Below are 22,873 nucleotides of genomic sequence, written 5' to 3'. Positions count from 1 at the left end.
TAATGATAATATAGAATATAATAAATAGAAAAACTCTCTTAAAAGATTTAGAGGTACAAAATTAATTTAAGAATCTTATGATTCTCTTTTCATAAAATACTTAGTAGAAGGCAAGAGGATAATGTGAAGATAGTCGGAGCTATTAATCATAAATAAGTAAAAAACTAAAGAAAAAGAGAGAAAATAAATCGACACATGCGATTATGGGAAGGTCACAAAAGGGTGACGGTAAATATGGTTATGGTGCTGAAGGATAAATGTTAACAAGTCGTGGGCTGTGTATGTGAATGATTGTGCGAGGACGCCCGTAAATATGGAATGGTGATGCGGATTTTCAAACCACAAACTACCGGCAAGTGCACCGGGTCGTATCAAGTAATAAATTCACGGTGAATGAGTATCGATCCCACGAGAATTAACGGATTAAGCAAGCAATAGTCAATCGATTATTCTAGTCAGACAATCAAAAACAGGTTTTTAGAAAACTTTAACAATAACAATGAATTAAGCAAAGGCTAACAGTAAGTGTTGAAAGATAATATGATTAAAAGAGTTAAGGTTTTAGAGATGTTGAAACTTTAGGATCAAATACTTTTCACTTTTTTATCTTGATCATGCAAAGATACATCCATGGCAAATCATCAATAATCAAACTCCAATCCATTGGTGATTTAATTTCTCTTTAGCCTAATTAATTTCTAATCCCTTAGTCCATTATTTAAGAAAAGAGTTACGCATGTTCACTGATTTATAAACCACACAACTCCTAAGAATATTCCCTAGTTGATTCAATGTCACTTATCAAGTCTACTATCAAAATTTAAAAGCTGTGAGAATTAATTTTCAAGCTTAATTCAATTAATCAACTTTTTCAAGAAGTTAAAAGAATTCAAATCAGAAAAGAGTTGTTTCCCAACACATTCAAACACTATTGGATGAAGAACGAAAACCTTTTCCTAAGAAGATATCAATGTACTAATCAAAGGTAGAAAAATCTAGAATATGAGTCCATAGGAATCATAAGAGCTCCTAACCTTAACCAAGGAGAATTAGTTGCTCGTGTTTTTAGAGAAAACCTAATATCATGAAAAGTAAAAGTGCCAAAAAAGAAGAGAGAAGAGAGAACCCTCAAAACGTCTCACTTCTCCTCTTAAATACTAACCCTAAAAGGAATTCAAATTCAAACTAAAACATAATCAAATTTAAATTAAAATCAAATCTAACTAATTAATATTTTCCTCCAACCAATCTTTCAATCTTTTCTTCTTGAAAATTCTCAATTAATAATGTGATTGGTGGGTTTAAGTTGAGCCTTTGATTAACTACACAAGTGATAAACAATTGAACACTTAGTGGCTTAGTTTGAGTCCCTTAGAGAGTGTTCATATTTTCACGTCGCACGTGAAGAATCCATGTGCAACGTGAAGCTCAATTTCAATTTAATTCACTCTCTGTCTTACCCACGTTGAACGTGACTTTAATTTCCCTCAATTCTGGCTTCTGTTTGTTCCCGAGCGTTGCACGTCAAAAATATCACATGGAACATGAACCAGATGTTGTGTGTACGTATGCATCATGCATACGCATGATGCCTCAAAATTCTCTTGTTGTGCGTACACATGAGTCATGCGTACACATGATAGCCCACATACCACGTTGATGTCTTCACGTCCCATGTTGATGCTTTCACGTCCCACATTGAAATGGGAGTCATGCATACGCATGGGTCATGCGTACGTACGCATGGGTCATGCGTACGCATGAATGAGCATATTGTGCCACTTGTGCGTAGGCATGGGTCATGCGTACGCATGGCTTCCATTTTGGCGTTGGACGCCAATGCTCCCACATTGCACATTGAAGGACCTAGTGCCCCTAGGAGGGTATAATTGGTTGGTGTGGCACGTTTTGCCCTCCCACGGTGCACGTGAAGCTTGATTTCAACATAGGGAGCTCTCTGTTTAGTCCAGAGAGCTTTCTGTTTGCTTTTCTATTCTTGGTCTTTCCTGCTCAAAGTGATTCCTGGCCTCCTTTTTTCTTTAATCTTCACCAAATTTTTTTTCTAAATTCTCCTGTAATCAATGAATGCACACTAACTCAAAGTATTGCTCAATTAACCATGAAATCATCACTTATTTTGCAATAATTCTTAGTTTATTGAATAGAATTCTATGAGAAAAATACTAAAAATTCAAACGCATCACAACACCAAACTTAATACTTTGTTTGTCCTTAAGCAAAAGAAAAGAAAAGAAAAGAATTATTTTAGATGAAAGGGGGGTTGAATTATTCTTGAAACTCATGTCCCTCTTAGGAGTAGAATTTAGCAAATCATGTGAGTACCTTGAATTCTCTCTGTCTTTGTTGCTGTCATCCTGGGTAGTTCCTACTTCCTCTGCCTTTACCTATATATTGAGTCTTGTGATGTTAAAACTTAAAACACACCATTATACACTAAACATCTGCCTGAAAAATAATTGGTTCTAAACAATTTTGTTTTGTAGGTACTTCAAATTGGTCTTTGACAGAGATCTTATAGGAGTCTATCATGATTGGTAAGTTCTATGATCAGAATTTCATGTATTTTCACTTAAGGGCATATCGGAAAGAGCCTTTGGAGTTTAATATTTTGCCTTCTATAGTGTGGCACAAACCTGCAAACCTTTCGTAGTAAATGTCTTAATGATAATTATTATTATTTGTTTTTCTAAAAAATAACTCAAGAACATCTATAGGGTTTTATTATAGAGACAAAGATGGCAAGCTCCCGGGGATGCTGATATTGTTGCGTTAAAGAATTACTGGGATGCTCAATACTATGGTGAAATAAGCATTGGTACCCCTTCCCAAAAGTTCACTGTTATTTTTGATACTGTTACCTCTAATATGTGGTTTCTTATGCTGGTTTGTTCATAGACATTTCCAATTATTGTGCAGGTTGCTTGCTACCTACATAACAAGTACAAGTCTAGCGAATCAAGTACATATAAGGAAAATGGTTTGGTACTTTGCTTTGATTGAGATTTAAAATTCCTTTAGGATAAATTCCATGATTTATGTTGCTTCATAATTTTTTTATGAGTTGTTTGGGGTCCTTTCTTACTTTGTCTGCATTTTACTTGATCAATACAAACAATTGAATGTCGATGGAGACTGCACATACACCAGGATGGTGTCCTTTCATTTTTCCTTTATAATTTACCTTTCTATATATTATTTAGGGACTTCTGCTGCTATTCAATATGGTATTGGATCAATTTCTGGATTCTTTAGCTATGATGATGTCAAAGTTGGTGTCATAACTATAAAGAACTAGGTAAAATTGATTGTCAATCCCTTTTTATTTAATCTTTTCCTTCACCTCAAAGGATGAGGGTGTCAGTTAAATTGGCTTCTTTCATGATATATTGATAAATCAATTGAGATTGGTCCTTTTAGGAATTCATTGAAGCAACTAAAGAGCTTGGAGTTACATTTGTAATAGCTAAGTTTGATGGTTTGGTTGGACTTGGATTTTAAGAGATAGCAGTTGGAAAAGCTGTTCCACTATGGTGTTTGTCCACATCTAAACTTTTGATTGAATATTTTGCTAACACTTTTGTTTAATCTTTGTCATTTACGAGGCACTTTCTTGTCACAGGTACAATATGATTGAGCAGGGTCTTGTTAAGGAAATATATGGTGTGGGAAAAAAGCAATAATTATTAGATAATAATTTAGTTTACTATCAGCTTGTATTAGGTCTATTGACATTTTCAACTTGTAATTCGATTTAGCCTTCTATTCCTGTTATCCTGTATCAGCTTTATAGTATTCCTGTTATCCTATATCAGCTTTATAGAGTTTCCTTTTCTATATCTTTTGTTGTAGAGTGATACTAGTTTGATCTAAAAGTAGTCACAATATGGTTTTGAGAATTTCTTGATCCATGATAACGAAAAAAAAATTACTTTTTTGTTAATAACTACCGGCAAGTGCACCGGGTCGTATCAAGTAATAAAACTCACAGAGAGTGAGGTCGATCCCACGAGGATTAACGGATTAAGCAAACAATAGTTGATTGATTATTCTAGTTAGACAAACATTAAAGAGAGATAATCAACAAGAAATATAAATGACATGAAAGTAAAGGAAAGTAATAAAGTGCAAGAAAGTAAATGGCATAAATGTAAAGTACAAGAAAGTAAAGTGTTGGAAAAATAAAGTGCAGAAAATGTAAATAACCATAAAGTAAATAAAAGAAAGAAAGATATTGCATTCTCTGGATTAATTGATTTCATCTCATCTTCAATCATGCAACTCATTGACCTCTTGGCAATCATGAGTGATTGAGTCCCAATTTCTTGGTAACTCAATCTCTCCAATCTTGATCAATAGCCAATTTTTTGGTCTAATTGCTCATGAAGAGAGATGAAGCTCGTTCCCTGATTATACCACACATCCTCATGGATCCAAGTAATGGGTAGATCTAGCGCCACAATTATCTAATCCCAAAACCCAAATCCACTCAATGTGAGAAAGGATTTCAAGCATGATTTTATGTTTCTTCTTCCAAGGTTCCCATAAAACCCAATTGCATTCAATCTCTTTTCCAAGATAATTGAATGCTAAACATGAAGTACGGAATTTTTTCTAGTAAATCAAAGAGAGATGAATAGAAGAAGAAGAATAAAAATAATCAATTCATCAAATAGCAATAGAGCTCTCTTTCCCAATGGAAAGAGTTAGTAATTCATAACTAAAATATTTACAAAGTAAGAAAGAAAATGGAGGAAAAGAGGAGGGTGGAAGGGAGGGATCCGAAGACCCACTCCTAGTGGAGTGTGTATCCTTGGAATGGTAGATCCCCTTAATGTGTGTGTGGTGGTCCTATTTACAGTTATCTTAAATTACAAACTCAAATGAAATTGAAAGCAAATTATAATGAAATAAAAATGAACTATTCTAGATATTTCTTGTGGCCTTGATTGATTAAAAATTGTGGCTTGAATGAGAGTTGGAGTGGGCTTGGTTGAAGGTTGGGAGCTGCAAGGAGAAGTTGGCGTGTGGTTTCAAGTGCCACGCCCAATAGAAATTTCTCACTGGAGTATGACCCACTTTGAAATGCTGAAAATATGGAGTTGTTTGGGCCTTAAAATGAATTTCTACTATAAAGTATTATATATTGTTGGAAAGCCCTGGATGTTAGCTTTCTAACTCCGCTAGAATCAACTCAATTGAACTTCTGTAGCTCAATTTATGCCCAATTGAAGGTGAAGAGGTCAGTCTGTCAAATACCTCGGCGTGCCATGCCCCTTATGTTGTGAAACTAGTGTGCCACGCCCATTCTTGGCACTTGTGAAAGTAAAACTGGCGTGCCACGCCCATGTTTCCCGTGTCACGCCCACTGGCACGCCCATAGACACGCCCAGCTTGTGACACTGAAAGAATAGTCTTTTTCACCTTTATATTTAACGTCCAATATAAAGTGTTATATATCGTTGGAAAGCTCTAGATGTTAGCTTTCCAAAGCCACAAACAGTGCATCGTTTGGACCTCTACAAAGCAAGTTATTCTCCTTTGAAAATGAAGAGGTCAAGTTGGTATCTTTGTAGGGACGTGCTGTGCTCCTTGTATTTTCGGGGTCAATATCTTCCTCAATTCAAGTGTCCACCATAAAGTGTTATATATGGTTGGAACACTCTAGATGTATACTTTCTAATGGTACTAGAATCATCTCATTTGGAGTTGTGTAGCTCAAGATATGTTCATTTGAATGGGAGGAGATCAGGCTGGCATATGCCCTGGCGTGCCACGCCCATGTAGAACTCTTCAATCTTCTTTGATGGAATGTTGGCCTAGCGTGCCATGCCCAAAACACCAAGTGGCACGCCCTCTTTGAGATCTTGACTTCACAAGCTTGGTGTGCCACGCCCAGAGCACCAAGTGGCACACCCATTGATGAGAGTTGGCTTCATATGCTTGGCGTGCCGCGCTCAGAGCACCAAGTGGCACGCCCATTGATGAGAGTTGGCTTCACAAGCTTGGTGTGTCACGCCCAGAGTACGCCAGATTTCTTTACTTATTTGTGCTTTTTGCTTCTTTTTCCACCATTTTCTACAAATTAAAGTTAAACAATTCAAAGAAATCAAAGCAATATACAACTTAAGCACAAAAACACTCAATAATTAAGTATAATGAATTAAATTTTGATATGAAAAAGCATAGAGAAACATAACATGATGCGCAGTCATCACAACACTAAACTTAAACTTTGCTTGTTCTCAAGCAAATAAAGAATCATGCAATACATTTTGACAAACCAAGGTGAAAAGAGTAGCAATTTTTATGTTTATGGTTGGCTAGTTTCTTATGCATGCTATAGTCACAAAAGAAATTCAAATGATTGATGCTTCTATCTAGCTCATTTTATGAAATCTTTTTCTTTATGTTCCTTCCTTGAAACAAGCTTTTCATTCTTTTCTTAGCTTCTTGGGTGCTTTGCACCATTTGTTGAAAGCTACCACTCTAAATGTTTTGTTGTCAAGTATTACCACTTGATACATAAGCACCACAAGCATTTAATTAGAGGACTCTTTTAGCTCATTTGTTTCTTTTCTTTACTCTCTAATCATTGATGCTCAGAGCCTTAAGCTTTGAGGGAGTGCTTTGCGCTTGAGCCTAGCCTTGACTCTAAGTGTTTTATTTTCAAACTTTTTGCTTGATACATAAACACCACAAGAACTTAACAAATGAATTGTCATTGGTACTCAGAGCCTTTAGCTTTCTCATTCTTTTCCTTTTTCTTTTCTTGCCTTAATTGCATTTGCTTCTTCAAGGTTTTCAAGATTTCAAAAATTTCATAAAATGTCCTAGATGAAAACTTCAATTAAATAAATTCAAATGCAATTGAGCAACAATAATCATGCTAACTTCCCAATACTTATAAGCTCATAGTAACTTCTTCTTTAATTACCTTGTTTGTTTATGAACATGATGCTTAATTACTTTGAACTCACAAAACTCAAGATGGTAGTCATAATGTCATAGCACATGTTACACCAGCAATCAAGCCATGCTTATTCACAACACACATGTATACAAAGGAATAAGAGACAATCATGCAATTGAATATACAGAAAACAAATAAGAGGAAAAGAAACTTTACCACCTTGTAGTTCATCTTCATTGTTGTTGTTGTCCTTTTCCTCCTATTCTTCTCCTTCCCACACCAACTTAGAATGATTGCTTCAAGCAACAAATAAAACAGTGCTGATGGGATTTATAATGGGTCATGAATGTCTTAAACAATGGAGTGTTAGTAGTACATGTATTTTATGCAAGCAAAATTAAGAATCACAATAAAGGCACAAGAAACAGAGACATTGTGATTGCAAAAACAAGAGGGTGTGTATGATACATTGCATAGAAAACGAGTGGCACACTAAACTTAGTGTGATACTTTCAATTGGAGTTGATGCAAGTATCCAGTGAAGAATTGGAAACAAATTGTTGCAAGGCAACACCAAACTTATCTTATGCGATCTCATCTCAATTTATTTGAAAGAAAACTAAGCAAATAAAGAAACTGTTGTGTGTCAATAACACAATCACCAAGAAACAGAGAATTTTCTTTTGTCACCAAGGAATCCTTAGTGAGGCATTAACACAAACAGTTGATTGACAAGAGAAAATAAAGGAATGAAAGTAATAGAAACAAAAATAAAAATGTCTAATCTAGGTAATCAACCAACCGGTAGTTTGTTAATCACAATTAATCCCCGGTAACGACGCCATAAACTTGATGACTAGGATTTATTGTATCTCTACAATAACTCTTTCGGCAAGTATACTGAACTATCGTCAAGTAAACTAAGAGTGAGGTCGATCCCACATGGATTGATTGATTGAACAACTTTAGTTACTGGGTAATTTAGTCAAGCTAATCAAGAATAAGTGTTGAGTGCAGAAAATTAAATGACAGAATTATAAATGACTTGAACATAAAGAAACCGGTAAAGTGCTAGAATGTAAAGGGCATAAAGATAAATTACTAGAATGTAAATGACTGAATTGTAAAAGGAAATGGATTGATTGACAGAAATTAAACAAAGCTATAAAGAATAGGGAAGATAAGAATGGGGAAGATTCATTGGGGTTAGGAGATGTTGCTTTCTCCGGATTAATTTTAGATCATCTCATCTTCAATCATGCAACTCATTGACCTCTTGGCAATCATGATTGATTGAATCTCAATTCCTTGGTAATTCAATCTCTCAAATCTTGATAATTAGCTAATTCCTTGGTCTAATTGCTCATGAAGAGAGGTAGGCTTGGTCCCTTATTTTACCACACATCCTCATAAATCCAAGTAATTTGGGCAGATTTAATGTCACCATATCCAATTCCAAAACCCAGATCTACTCAATGTGAGAAGGGATTTCAAGCATGATTTCATGTTTCCTCTTCCAAGGTTCCCATGAAACCCAAGTTGCATTCAATCTCTTTTCCAAGATAATTGAATGCTAAGCATGAAGAACGAAATTTCTTCTACCAAATCAAAAAGAGATGAAGAGAAGAAGAAATTCACTATCATTAATCCATCAAGTACAACAGAGCTCCCTCCCTCAATGAGAGGGAGTTTAGCTACTCATAGCTTAGAGAGAGTACAAGAGGTGGAAGAAGATGAAAGTAAAATAAATTGAAGTAAAAGTTCCAAGTCCCTTTTCAGTACTCTTCAAGGGATATTTATATAACTCCTATTACTAGAAATGAAAAATTACAAAAAGAAAAGAAAATTACAATTGAAAACTAAAGGGAATAACCATTCGTTAGAGGCATGTGAGTGGCGTGCCATGCCCAAAAGGTGTAGCTGGCTTGGCGTGCCACGCCCAACTCTCAAGTGGCACACCCATGATGATGATTGGCCTGGCGTGCCACGCCCAAAACTCAAGTGGCACGCCCCATGGTGCAGTCTTCCATCTTCTTTTTTGGCAATTTGAACTGGCGTGCCACGCCCTCAGCAAAATCTTCATTCTTCTTCTCTGGAAGGTTGGCTTGGCATGCCACGCCCAAGACTGGCGTGCCACGCCCTTATTAGTGTGCAATTGTCCCTTTCTGGTCCAGTGAGCTGGCGTGCCACGCCTAGGACTGGCGTGCCACGCCCATGGTGCGAGCAAGGTTGGCGTGGCATGCCCAAGTCCCAAGTGGCACGCCCATTGATAGTTAGCTTGGTGTGCCACGCCCAGAGTCTCAAGTGGCACGCCCTTGATGAAGTCTTCAATCTTCCCTTCTGGTTAAGTGAACTGGCGTGCCACACCCAGGACTCAAGTGGCACGCCCATGATGATAGATTGAGCTCACAAGCTTGGCGTGCCACGCCCCTAGTACCAAGTGGCACGCCCATTGATGCTGCTTCTTCCCTTCTCCTCTGGTCAATTGTATTAGCGTGCCACGCCTTCGACTTGGCATGCCACGCCCAACTTGTTAGATAGGCTTGGCGTGCCATGCCCTTGACAACTCTTCAAAACCCGTTTCTGGAAAATATTACTAGCGTGCCATGCCCAGCAGTGGCTTGCCATGCCCATTGTTGATCTTGAAGAACCCTCTTCTGGAAAGTATAGTTAGTGTGCCACGCCCATAGTGATACTTGAAGAATTCTCTTATGAAAAACATGCCTGGTGTGCCACGCCCATAGTGAACTGAGAACAACCTACTCTGGTAACTAGTCTTGGCGTGCCACGCTCGTTGCAACTCTTCAAGAACTCCTTCCTGGTCCATATAGTTGGCGTGCCACGCCCAAGTCTAGCGTGCCACGCCCATAGTAACTCTTCAAATTTTCTTTCTGGATAATATGCTTGGCGTGCCATGCCCCTTGTAGAGCTCCAAGGATTCTTCTCTGGGTTGGATAACTGGCGTGCCATGCCTGGCTTTGGCGTGGCACGCCCATTGTAGTTCTTCAAGGACTCTCTTCTGGTGATCATAGCTGGCGTGCCACGCCCAGTCAAAAATTCAGGCGTTTGCTTGAAGTGGCATGCCCCACACACACGCCTAGCATCTTTGCTTGCTTTCTTCCTCTTTTGTTACTCTTTTCACCTGAAATCCAAGTAAGAACTCATTTCAAAGCATATTGTTATAAACCTATGATATAGCTCTTATAAATGCATCAAAAGAATGAGAATTAATCACTTTTATGGCCCTTTTTGATGAGAGAAAGAGGTAGATGATGCAAGTCATCAATCCATCCCTTTGCAACTAACACTATTATAAATCAATAGTTGAATGAATTGGATAGGATTGCATGCTGATTGTCAAAACAATTTGGTATTTATTAAATTTGTATTTATTTTGTATGAAAACAAGTTTATTTTGCAATGGAAAAATCTAAAAAAAATTTATTTTACTTTACTGACGGATTTACAGATGGATTTTCTGTTTGTATTCAGATTTTGGGATGGTTTTCCAAGGTTCCAATTACAGATGAAAAATCCGTCGAAAAATCTATCTCTAATTACCGACAGAAAATCCGTCAGAAAATCTGTCTCTAATTACCGACAGAAAATCTGTCAGAAAGTTCAACGTTCCAAGGAAATGGAGGGGAGAATTTATCGAGGAAAAATCTGTCGGTAAATTACCGACGAAAAAAATCCGTCACTAAATAATTTCTGACAAAACTTTTACAGAGACAAAATCCGTCGGTAACTAAAAATACGCCTGTAATAAAAACTAAATCTATCTGTAAATTTGCCTATATTAAACAATTTTCTAGTTGTGTTTGATCGAGTCTGACCCAATTATCAGTAGGTTCAGAACTAATAGAGTGGGATCGGGTCAATTTTGGACGGATAATCCAATTATCCGTACCTATGAATATTGTACTTTTATACTCATCATTTTCTTCAACTTTCATAGTTAGTTATCAGATTTGGCCAGTTCGACCAAAAATTCGGTCATTTGATAGAATCAAGCCACTTTTTAAACCGCTTAAACATCAGACCTGCAAAACACCAGTTTGGTCCGACCGAATTTAAGCAAAACCAGTGACCCGGGCGGTTTCCATAACACGGACTGGGTTATGTTTAATTTTTCTTTCTAAAATTTTGAAAATGACGTCGTTTTCAAGTAAAGGAAAGCCAAAACCCTAATTTGCTCAGTGAACGTCTACTTCCTCTTCCTCTCGCACCCACCAGGCCACCCCTCAGTGTCTCAGTCTCGTCACTCTCTCATCTTTCTCACTGTCGCTCTCGCACTCAAGCTCTCTCGTCTCCGGTCTTGCAGTCAAGCTCGTCGTCGCTCTGTGTCTCGTCAACGTCTTGCAGTCAGCGCGCGCCTTCCCTGCGCTCGTCGTCGCCGACGGCAGAAGCAGCAGGCCTCGGGGCTGGTCGTCGTTGTCGTCTTCTTGCTTCGAGCCTCGCCGTTTTCTTCCACCTCGCCGTCAGTAGCTGGTCCCCGATTTGGTGAGTTCCAACAAATTTCCCTGTTCTTTCTTGCTCAATTTTGTTGCTGTTCATCTCTGCACTTTGAATTTGTTGCTGAAAATATCACTGAGCTAATTTCTTTTGGGCTAAAAATCATCAATGAGTTGAATTGTTTACTGATTATCATCACTGAACTTTGAATTTGTTACTGTTTTGTTGAAAAAATCACCCAGCTAAATTTTGGTTGCTATCATTCATCACTGCACCTTGACTTTATTGCTGAACATGTTGGAACTATTTGTTTTGGCTGAAAATCATCACCGAGTTGAATTTGTTACTGATTATCATCATTTAAACTTGAATCTGTTGTTTTGCTGAAATAATCACTTAGCTAAAATTTTGTTGCTATAAATAATCTTTTGAGCTAAATCTTTTGTTGCTAAAAATTATCATAGTTGAATTTGTTGTTGAAAATGAGGTTCATGCTCTCTGCAACACAGAATAAATTGTTCAGTTAAATTGTTGTTCCCATGCTCTTTGTTTGTTTTTTTTGCTAGAATTTTAAAAATGTCTTCATCACAACTCAGGTGCTATTATGAATTATTCTTGGTATTAATTTGTGAAAAATACACAAATGTAGATATAGATGCAAATCAAAATAAAGAAAATATTTGTCAAGTTTTAAATTTGTCCTATGAAGATATAGATATCGACTTTGAGATCACCTCTTGAATTTGATGTGCTGATTGTGTTATTTTTCCTCTCTTTTTTGTTCATTTAAATTCAGAAAGTATTTTGTACTAGTGACTAGTTTATTATCTCTTTTTGCATCATTGGTTATGTCTAAAAATTAATATTTGATCGTTATTAATATGTTTGTGGATGCATCCATTTTAAGTTTCAACTTTTGATTTTTGTTTTATTTTTATAATTTTACATTTTTATTTAATTATAATTGAGTCAACCGGGTGAATCAGTAACCCACTAGTTGAACGAATGATCTGGTAATCCGATCGTATGACTAGAACAATTACCAGTTTGGTTCTAATAACTATGGTCACACACGCACTTCACATGCTCATCCCTTTCACCCTCTTATAATGTCTCTCTCTGTCTCACACACATGGAAACAGATCCTCTCTAGTGCCAATAAAAATTAACACCCTCCAGTGTTTAATCTCAGCCTTTAATTAATTTTAACAGTAATATTTATGGTACTATTTTATTTAACCCACAACTCATTTTTGTCTCTTCAGTTCTACTATACCTTTCTTCTTTTTCGTACCTCTCCATATCTCCATCTTTGAGAAACTCCTATCTCTCCAAACTATTGATTTTTATGATGTCATGCAATGCTAATGAGAAACTACCGTAAATACTGTTTGATGACAATACACCTCTGCCTTCATTGTTGAGATTTTAGTGCCTTCCTTCGCGTTCGTATAACAAAACTAAACAATACAAACCAAAATAGTGAAACAGAGGCCATTAAATTAATTATATCACAAACTAAAACTCAATCACCATTGATTCTTCACTTCTTCTCTTGTTCATAAATTGGTTCTTGTTTGCCATTAAATTAATCATATCACAATCTCTCTGGCAAGTGGTTGTCTAGCATTAATCATTTCTTTCTGTTAGTCTCTTAATAAGTTTACTGATCTTTACCTTGCACAGCTCAAGTGATTGGATGCACGGAAGCAGAGTTAACAAGGCACCTTTGGTAAGCTGTTCTGATTAAGAGTCTTTATCTCCTTTGAAAGCTACTGTGAGGAACAGAATGTTGAAGGGTAATAAGCTTATATTAGTAGTCCATCAATCCATTTATGTGTGCACGTGTGTATTATTATTAGATGATACTTAGATGTAGCCTTTTACTTGATATTTTCCCTTTTTAGTTTTGCTATATTTTTAACACTAAACTAAGCAAGTTAGTTATGTTTTTTACTTCTCAATGTTTTTCTTTATTTTTGGCTTTTGTTAAATTTAGGGTTACTTTTTTTTTGAAGGTTGTGGATATAGAAGCTAATGTATTGAGGTAAGTTTGAATTGGTTGATCCAACAGTGAAGAGCTTTCTAAGGTATGTGCATGTGTGATTCATTGAATCTTTCATTCACATATTGAATCATCTTTTCTTAGCTATATTTTTTCATGGACACAGGGCTCATTCTATATTTTATTCTTGTGTGCAGAAGATTCTCTAGAGTTGCTCATAAAGGTAAAGATGTACGTGAGCTCTTGTTTTAATGTTCTAGTTGCTAAATTTTTGAAAAACTTGTTAGTGGCAGTAATTTACTCTATACTCATGAAATTGGCAAAAATGTTGTTTCTTGTTAATCCTTAAACTAACAATATTGCTAAAAGTGTTTTTTTCTTGTAGTGTGTTCATAAAGGTATCACTTAAGTCTCTGTCTATCATTAGAACTATCCATCTACCTTAGTTATGGTTTTCTCATGGCAGGATCCGACCCATGGATTGCATGGTTTCAAGCACCCTAGAGACCTGTGTTTATGCCAATTTTGCTGGTGCTCTAGCCTAGTTGTGTTCTGCAACAGGTACTTTGGCCTTTTCTTTTGCAGCTCATCTATGCTTAGAATCAGTGAGTCATACAGTGATGAATGTCAATTTCTGAGTCCTACTAGTCTCCCATTGTAAATCATAACAATGTTACTTTCTATATCATTTAGTCATGTTGGTGATAAATTTCCAACGGCCATGGTATATATGAGACTTTGTTTTCATTATTGTTCAAGGCCTCCAAATGCCATTTCTGCTCCTTTCTTCTTTTTTTTTTTCCTTCCTATGATACTTCCTATAATAATCATGCCAAAACTATCACGTAAGGCTGATAAACATTCTAGCCATCTTCTTGTGTTATATTTTTTCTGGAATCTTTAGTATCCCTAAGCTGCCTTGTCAACCCTTTTTTTAAGGTGATTTTAAATTTTCTTATTGTTAGAGAGTTATTGTGTTAAATTTGAGGGGTAATATTGGAACATTGTGTTACTTGTAAGCTTTCGCTTGAGGGGTTAATGGTGGAATTATCTCATTAATTTCTCTAGTTTTGGAAATAATAGTGGAAAGTCATAGAATAGGGACACTTGGAGAAGAGGAATCATAGGAAATAGCAGAATTCTTAATATATTATACTAAAAGAAATAAACAGGATTTATGTTTACCGCTGAATTACTTAGACCATTTAGCCATGCTTGTGATTCTCTTATGTTTTATGGTTAATTATTCATAACATGATTTATAAGCAACGAACCTAAAGCTCAAGAATGTGGAAGCTTCATATCTCAAACTTGGTATGACCTAAAACTTTGAACAAGATCTTTGGCACTGATAATTTGATTAAGCTCTACTTATTAGTTATTAAGCTTTTGTGAAACTTGTTTTTCTAAATTTTCCCGTAATGTTGTTAACATGATTCTTAACTGTTATATACATTTAGATTCTATATAGATATGGATACTATGCCGAGGCACCTTTTAGAGGAACTGATCACATAGGTAGCTAATACCATACTTCTGGAGGAGGGAAGAGATGTAGTTTGTGATCTTACTTTTGCTTTAGTTAAGCAGGTATTTTTTTATATCTTTGTTGTAACTATATATTATTTTCAAGATTTTTTCTTCTAAAAATTCTTAAAAATTTGATTGTTACTTTTAAATGAGATTATTTTCCAAAAGACTAAGAAACTAATAGATTAAAAAGGTATGAATTACAAATTTTTTCTTTATGTTCCACATTTTCCCCCTCTATGTGGCAGTTGAATTAAAATAGTTATATCATATGTGTTTTATCTCATGAGAAGTGCTTTGGAGCCAAGATTTTAAGTAAAAATAAAAAAGAAAAGTTGGTTAATGTTGGACTTCAATTCAATTTATATCACATGCATATTTTCTAAGCATTTTTTTGTATGTAGGATTTCCCAGGTATTTTGCGATTCGATATTTTGGTAAAGTCTCATCCAAGATATCATGACTACTGCCAGAAAATTCATGGTAGGAGTTTCTGATGTTAGACGCGACTACGCTTTGCTGTTCCTGGCTTGTGAGGTCGGATGTTTACTGTTGCTTATGTTGACAACAACATGCGAGTCTATGACACCGAGAGAGCCTGACCCTTTTTGTTACCTTTGAGGGTTCACCACAATGTGAGTTTATGACATTCAGAATTGTTAGCGGTATTACGATAGGTGACAACAGTAGCTTCACATTTGCTAGATTTGTTAGATATGACCGAAATATATACGATGCACCTATCATTGGGCCTATATATTGTTCCGTTATAAGTGATATGTCTATTAGATACATTTTAATTTTCTTTGATGGCAATGGGGAATGGTGGGTCGGTCTGGTCTGTAGAGGGGTTGCAGGTTAGGAGTTCTGCATATGGAACTTACTAAAGAGAGTATCAATGAATTTTGTCAGGTGGATCATTCCTAGATGAGGGAGATGTGCCCAGCTGATAAGTTATTCTTTTGCTAGATATCAAAGTGGTGGTTGTGTATCTTTGATTAACAGTGGTTAATTAGTGGCATGTTGCGTTTTAGGATTGATGCCTTTAGTTTGCAGAATTTCGAACATTGGTTGTGAATGATTTCATTTACAGATATTATCTTTATAAATTATTTTTCTAGATGTCACGGTGCATGTTCACACGGTAACATTTTTGGACCATCATGATCAAGAGTTGTGAATGCATTGTAATATGTAGAAAAAGAATTTATAAAGATAGGATCGGCAATGAATCAACCACAACAAATATATTCAAAATTTTGCAAATTAAATGTGCCAATCCTAAAACGCTGTCACCACATAATCACTACTAGTCAAAGATACACGCCTGCCACTTTGATAGCTAACAAAAGAATCATTCATCAATTGAAGTATATTCTCCTCCTCTAAGAATGAACCACCTGAAAAAATTTATCGAGGCTTCTTTTCTCCCAAGTCTCACACGTGGGATTCCTCACTTGCTACCCTTCCACATACCCCATTGTCGACAAAAATTAAAATGCCTCTACTAGGCACATCACCTATATCAGACTGATATTCAGAATGATATAAAGGCTCAATGATGGCTGCACTGTATATATTTAGCAAATGCGACACTTATAATGATACCGCTAACAATTCTGGACGTCATAAACTCACGTGGTGAATTTTTAAAGATAGTGAGGGATTAGGCTATCGACGTCGTTTTGCACGTTACGTCAACATAACCAGCAGCAAAGATCTGATATCCTAAGGCAAGAACACAATAGAGAAGTGACGTAGTCGAACATCAAGAATTGCTTCGGTGAAGCATGTGCAATCTCCTAACATGAAGTTTCTGGTTGTCTGATGCTAGAAGTCGTATTCTATTTGCCACGATTTACGTCGTAGCATAATGCAGAGATTTACATCGTAGCATAATGCAGAGCCATACTCTATCGGATCACGAACTACATCTCTTCCATCTTCCTCAAGTGTGGTATTAACAAAGGTTCTGAAAATCGAACTAGTCATCAAACTGTTCTAATTACTAATTTACTAATTTAATCGATCTAACCGTGGTTCAATCAGAAAAACCGTTTCATAATAAAATAATAAATAAATTATAAATAAACATTCTAAATATCTTTCAAATTTAAAATCTTACATAAAATATCACTAACTAAATGTAATTAATCATCAAAATATGCAATAACTTGCTGTAAATTTGTTGACAATTAACATAATTATACTTCCATTAAAAATAGTTGGATTGAATTACAATGTACAAGTTAAAGATAGAGAATATTGTCTTAATGTAGCTATAAGTCAAAAAGTAAAACAAAAAATGATAGTGTTGCACAATAAACACAACTGAGGAGGCAAAAATGATAGTGTTACACAATAAACACACAACTGAGGCTGAAACAAAAACACAACAAAACCTGAGACAAAGAATCCAACACGGAGGAGGGATAGCAAGTCGGCAGAGATCAAGAACAGCGACAATGCAACCAAACAATGAACAAAACAATGAAAACAGAATTTTTTTTATATAACAGAACAATCAAAACATGAATCATACCATCACTAATTGCAAATTTTTTCTTCACAAGAGAATGAAAACATGAAGCATATAATAAATCAAAAGATCACCAATTGCAAATTTTTTAATAAGAACAGAGGTTAGAACAGTGAAAAATAAAGATTAACCGTTTTCAACCCAATTTTAACAAAGCTCATCACAATGATTAACAACAAAAAAAGTAATGAAGGAACAGTGAATCAGTAACATAGGCAGTGCAAATTCAAGAAACTTTAATAAAATTTAACTACAGAAACAGACAGTAATAAAATTTAACTACAGAAATAGACAGTAAAGCAGTAATAGAGTTATCAATTTAAAATTTATCATCAAATACAATCAGTGAGCAAAACCAATCAACCAAGTACTGACTGGGCATTCAAAAAAAAAAAATCAAAAGAACATTTAAATCACAGCAAAAACACAACAACAATAGGAACATTTAAAACAAAGCAACCCAAAAAAAATCTAAAAATCACCATTGCTGAAAACGATGATTTGATACGTGTATGCTCAAAGAATTAAAAGCTAAGCTTACAGGAAAGTGAAGAATACCCAAACCAAAGAACCTTCAATCACAGCTTAAATCAAAAACAGGAAATCACAACAAAAATAAAAAAAATTAAAAGTAACAGAGGAACAATAGAACAACACAAGAACAATTAGCAAATTAACAAGTTCACAATAACAGTACAATTTACCAGAAGAACACTAATGCAAGAGGAATCATCATGCTAACATATTTTCTACAAAGATGCTATTTGTGCAGCTAAAATTTCCTAATTACTAAAATCCAATTATTCTAATTTCACATGCAATCAACTTACTTAGTTTTTAAAAGCTAAAAATTATAAAACCAACTAGAAATGTGGTTAAAGCATTTCATCAAACATGTTGAGTGCGGTAAAATTAAAACGAAATAAGAGAATTCAAAGCTTAATATCAATGTGATAGAGAAGAGAACGTAACTATTTTAAACTTTAATTCAGTCTACGAAAAAATCCAAACCACTATCAAAACAAATAGTTACTTATTGTAATAGAAATCAGAAGTTGCAGAGTTTGAAGTAGAGTGTTGGTGTTGTGTTAGTGCATTGTCTGGTGACGGGTTTAGGGAACTCACGGCGACGACAAAAGAGAGCAGTTCGACGGCTTGGTGGAGTGCGCGGGTTGGTCGCAGAGTTTGAAGCAGAGCAACATGGCTTCCAGACAAACGCGAATGCGAACTCGAACGGTGAACGACAAGTGAACGTGAACAGTGAACGCCGAGCGAACGTGAACAGCGAAGAACGCGAACGAAGACGACAGCTGAACGAAGACGCGAACGTGAACGACAAACAAACGGCGAGTGGAAGCGCAGCTGAGCAGACAAAGACGACGGACGCCGAGCTCGAGGAAGCAACCGCGATCGGTGACAGCAAACAGGGGTTGAAGACTTGGAGCACGAGGGAAGCTAGATAGACGGACGGATGGTGAACTTTGAGTGCGACTCCTTGCGGCGGTGGTGTAGGCTTACAGTGCTAGGGTTTTTTGGCTGGGTTTGTGTGATTTCTTTCTGAATGGAAGGGAGAAAGAAACGAAGGGGCTTCCGTTTTTGTGTAAACCGGGCGGGTTCCGGTTCAGTCCGACCGGCTGGTTCTCTGCTGGTTCAATGGTTTTTCACCAGTTTTTTAAACAACCATTTTATATGTCTGATTAGACTATTAATGTTGTCGGTTTGCGGTTGAACTATTCCAATTTTTAAAACATTGGTATTAACACCCGTGTAATAGGATTTTTCACTGAAATAAAATAAAAATATTTATTATTTTTCAAAATCCTATTTTTCAACTTTAATTTTTTAAATACGATTTTTTTTTAATTTAAGGCGAGTTCGTCGCACCTCCGGCAAACTCTATTTTTTAGGTGAACTTTCTTTAAATCTTTTCTAAAATACACGGAAATCAAAGTTTTTAGCCATTATCATCGTATCTAAGAGTACATAGGAGTACACAAATATACACACAGACAACAAGCATGACTTCTTTAACATTGTTGACGAAAATGACAACTATTTTCATCGTCTCGAGAAATACACATATGTACGTTAATAATTTTTTTTATTTTATTTCAGAAAAAAACCCTGAATAGACATATTAGAACAAAGTTGAAGTTTCTATGTAAAGGAACTTACCTCAAAACAGATTCTTCCTACAGTAGTGATAATCTCAACCCTAAACAAGATAAGCACTGATAATGAAACAAAATCATTCTTAGAATAATAAGAACAAAGTAATAGTAATAGTAATAGCAAAGCACTGATAGCTTGTGCAGCAGGTTCATCAATTTCAATTTTAAGGAAGGATGCTGAGCTGGACTAATAAGAGCAAAGTAATAGTAAAGAAATAATCAAATCTGAGTCAATCAGTATCCGGAAAAGTGGATTGTAAACCTTTTCACTCTTCTAGTTATTAATGGAAACTCACTTTCATAACAGGTGCTCTAGGAGCTCTGTTCTTGTAATTTTTAGTTCCATCTGGGCGACGAGAAGGAAGTACCCACTTCCTGGAAATAGGAAACAAGTATAAGTGGACAAAATCTCCCTCAAGTAATAAGATTCACTACATGTTATTACTCAATAGGAAATATTATATGATTGCATGAAATACAGTTCTGTCAAAGGTGCCAAAATTTGTCTATATTACCATCATAGATACAATCTAAATAAGCCTAAAATTTTCATATTCAGGACGAAAGCATAAATATTCAAGATCAAACCACATTGCAAGGTTTGAATCACTACAAAAGCATTGGAGGTCAAATCATTCCTGAAGTTTCACAAAATAATAGACACGTTACTTCTCTTCAGTTACTGCTCTAAATGCGTCCATGAATACTTCAACATTCTGTTTTGAACATTCAAATTCAACTTTTAATTATACTGTTCACAAATCAGAGAGGATAATAGTTTTGATGCTCAAGAAAAAAGATATTTTCACCCAATTGGTTGCAACTGTTAATTGAAAAATGGTTGACAATCAATTACATAAACTTTAACAACAAGATTTGTTGTAAAATAAAAAATGGCAACCTTTCCCTCCAATGCCTCTACAACAGCAAGAGCCTTATTTGCAAGAGGTCTAGAAAAACTCTTGGACTACAAAAGGAAATAATAAACAAAATGTAAGTACTCATTCTATGGCTCCTACTAATGATCAGCATCAAACACAATACCAATACAGACGTTGATTCAAATAACATCTTATTCTTACAATTGCAACTCTGTCTCCAAGACTAAGTGAAATAGATTCAGAACTTGGAGCCTCTTGAACCGCAACACCATTCTTTAATTTGTTGTGTTCATCCTGCAGATGATGAATCCATTGCGTTAGACCATATTAAACCCTCAAGATATATATTACGTTTACAAACAGTTCACTGTATAGAATTACCAGATCATGAAGAAGCATATCCACCACAGGAGCTGCTATTGTTCTTAGTAAATGCCTATGTAAAACAACCCGCCATCATTTACATGTCAATTTACACATTTCATCAATGAAAAAACAGAAAAATTAAAATTCTAAAAAACATAACAGAACTTACAGAAGTTGATTGATCATCTTCAAACAATTCCAAGGGTTTTTCATAGAGCTGCATGTTTAAGAAAGACTTCCAGGGAAAAATGGAAAAAACAATTAAGATAGTAAATTATATGTATAAAAGACCACAGAAGTTGTGTTTGTGCCACTTTAGCAAACCTCATCAAGTTTCTTCTGCAAATTATCAAGCAACAGATTGTAGGCCTTAATTTGTTAGCCAAAGGCCCAAGAATTGTTTCAGGATCATGTAGACCTATCAAATTTATAGCACTGCATTTGAGAATATAGAATAACATGTTTAGGAAGAAAGGATAGATTTGAAGTCAGAATCAACTGACCTTGCTCTTCAAACTCAGGAAAGAGGTTAGTAATTTTCTGCACGATCCATTATTCAGAGGGACTCCTAAGATTGTTGTCCTTCATTTTAACTGATTCTTTCCTAATAAAGTCGCTCCCAGTTTTCTCTAAGTTCATTATATAGTTCCATATATTTCTTGCACCAAGGCTCATGCTCCTTTCATTACAATTAAAACTATTTCAGGACTACAATCATGTTTTGAACTTCACACCCAACCATAAAAGCATTACAAGTTAATAGCTCCATTACTCCAGCAAGCAAATCAAATAAGTGAAATAACACATAAATTCAAGTTGATCCATCAGACTTATCATGGTAATAAGAAAATTGATTACTTAAGCGGTAAACAAACGAAAAAAAAAAAGTGTCCCTACTGTCTCTATGCTATGAACAAAAGTCCTCTTTCGTATACTGGAAATATCAAATTACAGAATAATCAAAAAATAAAATAATCAGCACATAGAGGACTCCAATTACCGCAATGTTAATCTATCAATGAGCTAGCAAATCATAGAGCTACACCATTCTAGTTTTATGCATCAATTTCAAGAGAATTAACAAACAGCAGAGCCAAAATTACAGCATAATCAATTATTGCAAGTATTTGAATTGCACTCAGATGAACTCCAAGCAAAAAGTTGAAGAGATTGGACCAAAAATCTCTGAGCGACCACACAAATTAGGGTTAGTTTGGATTGGCTACTTAATTTTTTCATGTTTTTAAAACAGATCTTTTTTTAACAGTATCTTTTATATTTGGATAAATTTTTTAAAAAAGAATTTTTAAGTATTAAAAACATCTTTTCCTTCTGCCTTTTGCCTTTTTCTAAAAACAAGGTATTGTTAACTTAAAAAAAAAGCAAATAATTTATTTTTTTAATAAAAGTACTTTTTGTAATAAAGACTTTTTTAATAAAGAATTTTTTATTTTAATAAATTAAATAAATGTAATAATTACTGAATAAAATAATTTTAAAAATTATTACCGAAATCCGGGAGCAATTCTTATTTCGTTTACACTGTGAACGAGATAAGAGAGAATTTATCTCGTTTACATTGTAAATGAGATACAGTGAGACAAATTTTAAGCAGTTATAAAAGGATGTGTAATGATGACAAGTCATCTTATGCTAGCTTTTCAAGCATTTTTTACTTGTTTCATTAGGTTTTATGCACTTTCTTGCATTATAAGTAAGTGATTTGGAGTGGAATTGCATGGTTTTGTTGAATCAATCAACCATCCTTTATTTGACACTAAATCATGAGGTTTGAGCTAAAATTAATTGGTTTTTGAATGATTTATAAACCTTGTGAATTTGGTGAAACTTTGATTGGTTGTTTTGATTACTTATAGGTGAAGAAAAGAAAAAAAAACAAGAAAGCGTGGCCTATGACGCATAGCCAAAGGAAGCAAGAAAGCGTAGCCAAAGGAAACAAGGAAGCTATAGTGCTCTCTCCAAGAGCTCAGCGCT

At 35.3% G+C, this 22,873-nt stretch overlaps 2 long non-coding RNA genes across 3 annotated transcripts in view; one reads left to right on the top strand and one right to left on the bottom strand.

The window, feature by feature from the left end:
- LOC110267680 overlaps window positions 1–3,457 on the top strand; it is a 5,224-nt gene extending 1,767 nt beyond the window's left edge. Inside the window, exons 2-4 of one of the 2 annotated variants that reach the window (XR_002355561.1) lie at window positions 2,917–2,998; window positions 3,222–3,316; window positions 3,439–3,457. This is a non-coding gene — a long non-coding RNA (uncharacterized LOC110267680). Of the gene's footprint in view, window positions 1–2,865; window positions 2,999–3,221; window positions 3,317–3,438 lie in introns of those variants that run through there. The other variant, XR_002355558.1, reaches the window with a different exon arrangement.
- Window positions 18,822–22,193, bottom strand: LOC110268844. Its single transcript, XR_002357432.1, has 3 exons — window positions 20,714–22,193; window positions 20,533–20,598; window positions 18,822–20,347 (listed from the first exon to the last, which is right to left on the bottom strand). It is a non-coding gene; the product is annotated as an uncharacterized LOC110268844 (long non-coding RNA).

This window comes from Arachis ipaensis, chromosome B02 (genome assembly GCF_000816755.2).
Source record: "Arachis ipaensis cultivar K30076 chromosome B02, Araip1.1, whole genome shotgun sequence".
NCBI classification, from domain to species: Eukaryota; Viridiplantae; Streptophyta; class Magnoliopsida; order Fabales; family Fabaceae; genus Arachis; species Arachis ipaensis.
The sequence above is the reverse complement of the archived record's forward strand: the minus strand, read 5'-3'. Positions and strand labels throughout refer to the sequence as shown.